Source organism: Triticum dicoccoides, chromosome 6B (genome assembly GCF_002162155.2).
Source record: "Triticum dicoccoides isolate Atlit2015 ecotype Zavitan chromosome 6B, WEW_v2.0, whole genome shotgun sequence".
Lineage (NCBI taxonomy): Eukaryota > Viridiplantae > Streptophyta > Magnoliopsida > Poales > Poaceae > Triticum > Triticum dicoccoides.
Window position 1 is genome coordinate 127,026,258 of NC_041391.1, and position 9,671 is coordinate 127,035,928.

Consider the following 9,671-nt stretch of genomic DNA (forward strand, 5'->3'; position numbering starts at 1 on the left):
TCTCTCGACCCGGGCATGAGCTTGGAAAACCATTTTCAGCTCCTCGAACATCTCATATGCTCCGTGCTTCTCAAAACGCTTTTGGAGCCCCGGTTCTAAGCTGTAAAGCATGCCGCACTGAACGAGGGAGTAATCATCAGCACGTGATTGCCAAGTGTTCATAACATCCTGGTTCTCTGGGATGGGTGCTTCACCTAGCGGTGCATCTAGGACATAGTCTTTCTTGGCTGCTATGAGGATGACCCTCAAGTTCCGGACCCAGTCCGAATAGTTGCTGCCATCATCTTTCAGCTTGGTTTTCTCTAGGAACGCGTTGAAGTTCATGTTGACATGAGCGTTGGCCATTTGATCTACAAGACATATTTTGCAAAAGTTTTAGACTAAGTTCATGATAATTAAGTTCATCTAATCAAATTATTTAATGAACTCCCACTCAGATTAGACATCCCTCTAGTCATCTAAGTGTTACACGATCCGAGTCGACTAGGCCGTGTCCGATCATCACGTGAGATGGACTAGTCATCATCGGTGAACATCTCCATGTTGATCGTACCTTCCATACGACTCATGTTCGACCTTTCGGTCTCTGTGTTCCTAGGCTATATCTGTACATGCTAGGCTCGTCAAGTTAACCCTAAGTGTTCTGCATGTGTAAATCTGTCTTACACCCGTTGTATGTGAACGTAAGGATCTATCACACCCGATCATCACGTGGTGCTTCGAAACGACGAACTTTACCAACGGTGCACAGTTAGGGGGAACACTTTCTTGAAATTATTATAAGGGATCATCTTATTTACTACCGCCGTTCTAAGTAAACAAGATGCATAAAACATAATAAACATCAAATGCAATTATATAGTAGTGACATGATATGGCCAATATCATATAGCTCCTTCGATCTCCATCTTCGGGGCTCCATGATCATCTTCGTCACCGGCATGACACCATGATCTCCATCATCATGATCTCCATCATCGTTTCTTCATGAAGTTGTCACGCCAACGACTACTTCTACTTCTATGGCTAACGCGTTTAGCAATAAAGTAAAGTAATTTACATGGCGTTCTTCAATGACACGCAGGTCATACAAAAAATAAAGACAACTCCTATGGCTCCTGCCGGTTGTCATACTCATCGACATGTAAGTTGTTATTCCTATTACAAGAACATGATCTCATACATCACAATATATCATTCATCATTCATCACAACTTCTGGCCATATCACATCACATGACAATTGCTGCAAAAACAAGTTAGATGTTCTCTAATTGTTGTTGCATCTTTTACGTGGCTGCAATTTGGTTCTAGCAAGAACGTTTTCTTACCTACGAATAACCACAATGTGATTTTGTCAACTTCTATTTACCCTTCATAAGGACCCTTTTCATCTAATCCGCTCCAACTAAAGTAGGAGAGACAGACACCCGCTAGCCACCTTATGCAACTAGTGCATGTCAGTCGGTGGAACCTGTCTCACATAAGCGTACGTGTAAGGTCGGTCCGGGCCGCTTCATCCCACAATACCGCTGAAGCAAGAAAAGACTAGTAGCGGCAAGCAAGTTGACAAGATCTACGCCCACAACAAAATTGTGTTCTACTCATGCAATAGAGAACTACGCATAGACCTAGCTCATGATGCCATTGTTGGGGAACGTTGCAGAAAATTAAAAAAAATTCTACGGTTTCACCAAGATCCATCTATGAGTTCATCTAAGCAACGAGTCATGGGAGAGAGATTGCATCTACATACCACTTGTAGATCGCGTGCGGAAGCATTCGAGGGAACGGTGATGATGGAGTCGTACTCGCCGTGATTCAGATCACTAATGACCAAGTGCTGAATGGACAGCACCTCCGCGTTCAACACATGTACGGTGTGGACAACGTCTCCTCCTTCTTGATCCAGCAAGGGGGAAGGAGTGTTTGAGGAAGAAGGCTCCAGCAGCAGCACGACGGCGTGATGATGGTGGAGAGGCAGTACTCCAACAGGGCTTCGCCAAGCGCACAACGGAGGAGGAGAGGTGTTGGGGAGGGGAGGGGCTGCGCGTTGGATCAGGTGTTCAGCCCTCCCCTCGCCCCTCTATTTATAGGCGAAGGAGGAAGGGGGTCGTCCCCCTCCAGATGAGATCTAGAGGGGGGGCGGCCAGGGAGGGGGCTTGCCCCCCAAGCAAAGGGGGGCGCCCCCTTTAGGGTTCCCCCCAACCCTAGGCGCATGGGCCCAAGGGGGGGGGCGCCCAGCCCTCCAGGGGCTGGTTCCCTTCCCCACGCGGCCCATGTGGCCCACCAAGAGGGGTGGCCCCCTCCGGTGGACCCCCGGAACCCCTCTGGTGGCCCCGGTACAATACCGATATGCCCCCGAAACTTTCCGGTGTCCGCATGACAACTTCCCATATATAAATATTTACCTCCGGACCATTCCGGAACTCCTCGTGACGTCCGGGATCTCATCCGGGACTCCGAACAACATTCGGTAATCACATACAAGTCTTCCTAATAACCCTAGCGTCACCGAATCTTAAGTGTGTAGACCCTACGGGTTCGGGAGACATGCAGACATGACCGAGACGGCTCTCCGGTCAATAACCAACAGCGGGATCTGGATACCCATGTTGGCTCCCACATGCTCCTCGATGATATAATCGAATGAACCACGATGTCGAGGATTCAATCAACCCCGTATGCAATTCCCTTTGTCAATCGGTACTTTACATGCCCGAGACTCGATCGTCGGTATCCCAATACCTCGTTCAGTCTCGTTACCGGCAAGTCACTTTACTCGTACCGTAATGCATGATCCCGTGACCAAACACTTAGTCACTTTGAGCTCATTATGATGATGCATTACCGAGTGGGCCCAGAGATACCTCTCCGTCATACGGAGTGACAAATCCCAGTCTCGATCCGTGTCAACCCAACAGACACTTTCGGAGATACCTGCAGTGCACCTTTATAGTCACCCAGTTACGTTGTGACGTTTGGTACACCCAAAGCACTCCTACGGTATCCGGAAGTTACACGATCTCATGGTCTAAGGAAGAGATACTTGACATTGGAAAAGCTCTAGCAAAACGAACTACACGATCTTGTGCTATGCTTAGGATTGGGTCTTGTCCATCACGTCATTCTCCTAATGACGTGATCCCGTTCTCAATGACATCTAATGTCCATAGTCAGGAAACCATGACTATCTATTGACCAACGAGCTAGTCAACTAGAGGCTTACTAGGGACGTATTGTGGTCTATGTATTCACATGTGTATTACGATTTCCGGATAATACAATTATAGCATGAATAAAAGACAATTATCATGAACAAGGAAATATAATAATAATACTTTTATTACTGCCTCTAGGGCATATTTCCAACACCATGCTCTTGCTGCCTCTTCGTCTGCGTCCTTCTAGGAGTGGCATCATCGCCTTGGTCACATCTGTGGCTCTCGCTTGTCTTCCTTAGTGCATCAGGGCCTCTTAGGGTCTGTATCTAGAGATGTTTCTTTACCTTGTAATGGTTGTAGACTTGGCAAACTGACCCAGTTACCTTATCCTACCAGTCATTCGGTCTCTCAGCATCCTTTTGACTTAGTTCATTCTGATGTCTGGGGCCCAGCCCCCTTTGATTCGAAAGGTGGTCATCGCTACTATGTTTTGTTTATTGATGATTTCTCCCGCTACACTTGGCTCTACTTCATGAAATCTCGTAGCGAGGTTCTCTCTATATACAAACGATTTGTTGCCATGGTTCACACTCAATTTTCCACGCCTATTCGTACTTTTCAGGCTGACTCTGCTGGAGAGTATATTTCCCAGCTGTTGCATGGCTTTGTCACAGAACAGGGTACCCTTACCCAGTTCTTCTGTCCTGGTGCTCATGCTCAAAATGGCGTTGCCGAACGTAAGCATCGTCATTTGCTTGAGACGGCTCGTGCGTTGATGATTGACGCGTCCCTTCCACCCCATTTTTAGGTTGAGGCTATTTCCGCATCCACCTACATCAACATTCAGCCCTCGACTGCTCTGCAGGGCGGTATTCCTATGGAGTGTCTCTCTAGTCGCTCTCCTGACTACTCAGCTCTTCGTATGTTTGGTTATGTGTGCTACGTCCTTCTTGCCTCGCATGAACGCACTAAACTAACGGCTCAGTCGGTTGAGTGTGTTTTCCTTGGCTACAGTGATGAGCACAAGGGCTATCGCTGTTGGGACCCTGTTGGTCGTCGATTGCGCATCTCGCATGATGTGACCTTTGACGAGTCTCGCTCTTACTACCCACGTCCTTCTTCCTCGCACTTCTCTGTGGACGATATTTCTTCTCTTCTCCTTCCCGACACACCTGGCTATGTGCCTCATGTTTCACCTCCACCTCCTACACCTCTCACTCATACTCACTTACCACCGACACCATCTTCTCCATGCTCCTCCACCTCTACACCATCCTCTCGAGTTCGTCACCCTCTCTCACCGTTTCCTCTCCACTGTACTCGCCGCCCTTGTACTGAGGATGCTTCTCCTGACGTGCCTGACGCGCCTTCCACCTCTGATGAACCCCCGTTCACACCTACCCCGGTTCACAACCTCCGTGCTCGGTCTCGCTCTCCGCTTGATCGCTACTCTCCTGATCGGTACGGTCTCTCTGTTCTTGCTGAGCCCACTTCCTATCGGACTGCCATGACTCAGCCTGAATGGCAGCTTGCGATGGCCGAAGAGTTTGCTGCTCTTGAGCGCTCTGGCACATGGGATCTGGTTTCCCTCCCTTCTGGTGTTCGTCCCATCACCTGCAAGTGGGTCTACAAGATTAAGACTCGCTCTGATGGTTCTCTTGAGTGTTACAAAGCTCGTCTTGTGGCCTGTGGTTATCAACAGGAGCAGGGACGCGATTATGATGAGACTTTCGCTCCTGTGGCCCACATGACCACTGTCTGTACTCTCCTTGTTGTGGCTTATGTTTGTCATTGGTCTATCTCTCAACTTGATGTCCAGAACACTTTTCTCAATGGTGAGTTGCACGAGGAGGTTTATATGCAGCCACCACCGGGATACTATGCTCCTGATGGTATGGTCTGTCGACTTCGTCGCTCCCTGTATGGTCTTAAACAGGCCCCTCGTGCCTGGTTTGAGCGCTTTGCCTTTGTGGTGACTGCCGCTGGTTTCTTGCCCAGTGATCATGATCCCGCGTTGTTTGTTCACACATCTCCTCGTGGTCTGACTCCTCTCCTTCTCTATGTTGATGACATGATCATCACTGGTGACGACTCTGAGTACATTGCCTTTGTTAAGGCTCGCCTTCGAGACCAGTTCCTCATGACTGACCTTGGTCCACTTCGCTATTTTCTTGGGATTGAGATATCCTCGACCTCTGATGGTTTCTATATCTCCCAAGAAAAATACATTCAGGATCTTCTTCCTCGCGCTGCTCTTGATGATGAGCACACAGTTGTGACTCCCATGGAGCTCAACGTTCAGCTTCGTGCCTCTGATGGTGACCCTCTTCCTAATTCCACGCGCTATCATCACCTCGTTGGCAGCCTTGTCTATCTTGCTGTTACGCGTCTTGACATCTCCTATCCTGTCCACATCCTGAGTCAGTTTGTTTCAGCCCCCACCTCTGTCCACTATAGTCACCTCCTCCATGTTCCACGATATCTTCGTGGCACGACCTCTCATCGCCTTTTCTTTCCCCGCTCTAGCTCTCTTGAGCTCCAGGCCTACTCTAATGCTACTTGGGCTTGTGATCCCTCTGATCGACGCTCGCTGTCTGCTTATTGTGTTTTTCTTGATGGCTCCCTTATTGCCTGGAAGACAAAGAAACAGACTGCAGTTTCTCGCTCAAGTACAGAGGCTGAGTTGCGCGCCATGGCTATGTTGACGGCTGAGGTGATCTGGTTACGGTGGTTACTTGAGGATTTTGGTGTGTCTGCTACTACCTCGACTCCCTTACTATCTGACAGTACGTACCGGTGCTATCAGTATTGCGTGTGACCAGGTGAAGCATGAGCTCACCAAGCACATCGGTGTGGATGCCCACTTTGTGCGTGCTGCTGTGCAGGATCAGTCTCTCGCTCTTCACTATGTGCCCTCTGAGTTACAGTTGGCTGACTTATTCACGAAGGCACAGACTCGAGCGCAGGATGCCTTTTTCCTCTTCAAACTCAATGTTGTTGATCCACCATGAGTTTGACGGGGGGTGTTAGATGTGTATAGTCTCTCTTCGTTATATCCCTGAGGGATTTTATGCACTTTACCAGACATGTATATGTAATGGCCTTTGGCCCTCGGTAAAGTTAGTTGCTCATTATCCAACAATGTTATCAAAGTACCAATACCCCATTCTCTCACCTTGATCCTCAAGCACAGCTTAGAGGATCTCTACTTGATCACCAAGCACCCTCAGGGAAACCCTCAGTCCCGCACCTTGATCCCCAAGCACCAACTAACGTTGATTTCTGAATCAGAAACCCAAATATATTTTCTTTCACCACATAGGTATGATTGGTCGTTGGTAGAGAAAGCTTTGTGCTGGAAGTCCGTTGAAAATCGAGACGGGAACTTCTTGACCGAAAAAAGGGATCTTTCTACCGTCTTGGAGTCGCACTATGGCGCTCCAGTCCGGCGGCCCAGGGCCTCCACTGGCAGACTGGCTCCTCCTCTCCCCTCACTGCCGCCGGAGGGCGCGCTGGGCAAAGCCTGGCTGGTGTCGGCGGCAGTAGGGCCATCCGAAGGTGCAAAGTGGCCGGCTGCCGGCGGCTGCCTCCGTATAATAGATGCATATATTAAATGAAGCCTTGATCCATGTGAAGCATGGATCAAGTAACACTAGGGCTGACAACGAGTCAATGTCGCCCCTTTGAGATCATTTCACAGCGCACCACTAGGGTTGACAACGGAGTCAAGGTTGCCCCTTTGAGATCATGCTTGGTAAAAACTCGACAGAGTGTGCCATTGAAAGAATGATGTTCATTTATAGGAAAAATATAGTGTTAGATAAAGGTTTCAGCTCAGATTTACAAGTTATCAAAATTAAATCTATTAAAAATATATTTTATTCCAGCTGTAAAAAAGTTAGCAGTCCGATTAATTTTGGTGTGGCCTTCTGTTTTTCTAGTTAGCTGAAGCATGCTACATGGAACGGGTTGATCTTTCTGCTCATGGGTTTTATATCACGCCGGATATTGGGTTTGACTGGATTGCTGGCAAGGGAACTCCATTTAATTATTTCACCTATGGAGCCGCATTTGCAGAAGTTGAGATTGACACCCTAACTGGGGATTTCCACACAAGGACAGCTGATATTGTCATGGATCTTGGCTATTCGATTAATCCAGCAATCGATATTGGCCAGGTATGTTTACATGATACAATATAATAGGATTCTGAAGCTGTGATATCCTGCTCCCATATTTTCCTTTTTGATTCTTCTGTTAACCTCAATGGCTTATGCCAGATTGAAGGAGCTTTCATCCAAGGTTTGGGCTGGGCTGCCATGGAAGAGCTAAAATGGGGGGATGATAACCACAAGTGGATCCGACCTGGACGCCTTTTCACTCATGGACCCGGCTCTTACAAAATACCCTCTGTAAATGATATACCTCTCAATTTCAAGGTTTCACTGTTGAAGGTAAGTTCCCATTTTTGCATAAGTTGGATTTCAAGTATTACAATGGAAAAAAGGTGTGACTTTGTACTGCAACAGTAGTGGTGAGGCACTACAACATCAGGGGCTCTTTTCCTGCAATAGCTGGTTCAAATTGCCTGAAAATTGTTTTAGACATAAACTACTGCAAAAACAACTTACAATGAAACCAGACATCTGCCCTTCGTCCATCTATTTGTTATCCTGTTAACAGTTAAACCGTTGTCTTATATTAACTGTAACAGCTAATTGTGGGCTGCTCTGTCTAGTGCTTATAATGTTACTCTGCTACATAACCAATGTATCATCGAATCATGCATCCGAAAAGATTTATTGTTTCTTTTCTTGAAAAGGGCAATTGATACCTAGCAGGATGGCTTTTCTGCCACTCCAGCGACGGCAGCCCACAGGCATATATGGAAGAAATAAATGTGAAGTGTAGACGTAGGTTTCCACAGTTGCTTGATCTTTAAAGCGAAGACAGTGTCGATGACAGTACTTCCCACATGCATTTCACGCGCACAATCATGTGGCAACGTGGAATCCTTTAAAACAGAATATCTTCAACATAAACTTCATAGCTGAATTGTGTTTTCTTGGAAGGCATGTCTTTGCTTCTATTTACTCCGTGTCCCCTTGTTTAATCTGTCACTTTATTCTCTTGACTGCGGGGCGTTCCAAACCCAAAGGCCATCCACTCGTCCAAGGCTGTAGGAGAGCCCCCGTTCTTCCTTGCTTCCTCCGTCTTGTTTGCGATAAAAGATGCAATCACAGCGGCCAGGGCAGAGGAGGGGCATCTCGACTGGTTCCCCCTTGACAACCCGGCCACACCTGAAAGAATAAGGATGGCGTGTGTTGACTCCATTACCAAGAAATTTGCCAGTGTATATTACCGTCCCAAGCTTAGTGTATAGTGGCAACACCTAGAAGGTAAATAAATGTCTACATGTTAAATTGAATTTATCTTGTTGAGAGCAGCATAATATGAGCCCAATTAGTAAAAAACTTACTATATGTTTAAGTCCTTAACATATCTGTATTTTTCATGTCAAAAAGAGCATTATTGTGCCTTGGAATAAGAACAAAATTGAGTACTCTGAAGACTAATCTTTGAGCATTACACTTGTGTTTGTACGTATGGCACAGAGTTTATCATGTTTGCACGAAAATTTACATGCACTTGGAAGACTCGAAAGTTGACATTTGAGATTTTGCTTGAATAGTTTGGAAATCAGAATATCTTTTTTTTGCAACCGTTGGTATGTGCTCCCAGTTGTGCAATTTTGAATTTCCAATAAATACTGCTTATACCGATGATGTTTACCGAAAAAGGTTTTCGCCCTGCTTTATATATAAAGGACCATCAAACAAACCGATACAAACAAACACCACCACCACACATGACACACGCACCCAAGGCAAGATACATAGGTGCCGGGCACCGCCACACCACCCCAACGCCACCAAGCCTAGATGGCCACCGAGGAGGGGTGAGACAGACCACGACGGAGCACGGCCTCCAAGACAGTGCCTCCAAGAAGGGAAACGACTACAGAGCAAAGCCACTGTCTGATCCGAAGATCAAGTTTTCACCCGGAGCAATGCGATGGGGAGGGATCAACCGCGAAGGGGCCTTCAGGAAGGGAACAACCTCTGCGGACGCCGCCGCCGTTGGCCAGTCCAACTGGGCAAGTAATACTCCCCGGATCACCCCCGTCATTGCACCCAAGCTTCGCCGACCACCAGCACCCATGCCACCCGCATGGCCATGGCTGCCCGCCCGCACCTGAGACGCTCGCTCCGCCCACAAATGCCGCGTCTCCCGTCGCCAGGGCCGCCACCCTGCATCCAAACACCCCGCGACCAACCAAAGGCCTTGGCTTTGGTCCAATCGGCAGCCCCAAACCAACTGAACAATAGTAGATGCCCCGCCTCGAAAATCGCCGGAGTTGCGGCCGCGCGCACTCGGCCGAGGAAAGGGGGAGGAGGGGGAGCGGACGCATCCGGACTGGCACACCCCTATGTAAGCGACGGGTGGC

At 47.9% G+C, this 9,671-nt stretch overlaps 1 pseudogene; it reads left to right on the top strand.

The window, feature by feature from the left end:
- Nucleotides 1-8,546, top strand: part of LOC119320278 — a 54,536-nt pseudogene extending 45,990 nt beyond the window's left edge.
- Nucleotides 8,547-9,671: the final 1,125 nt, after the last annotated feature.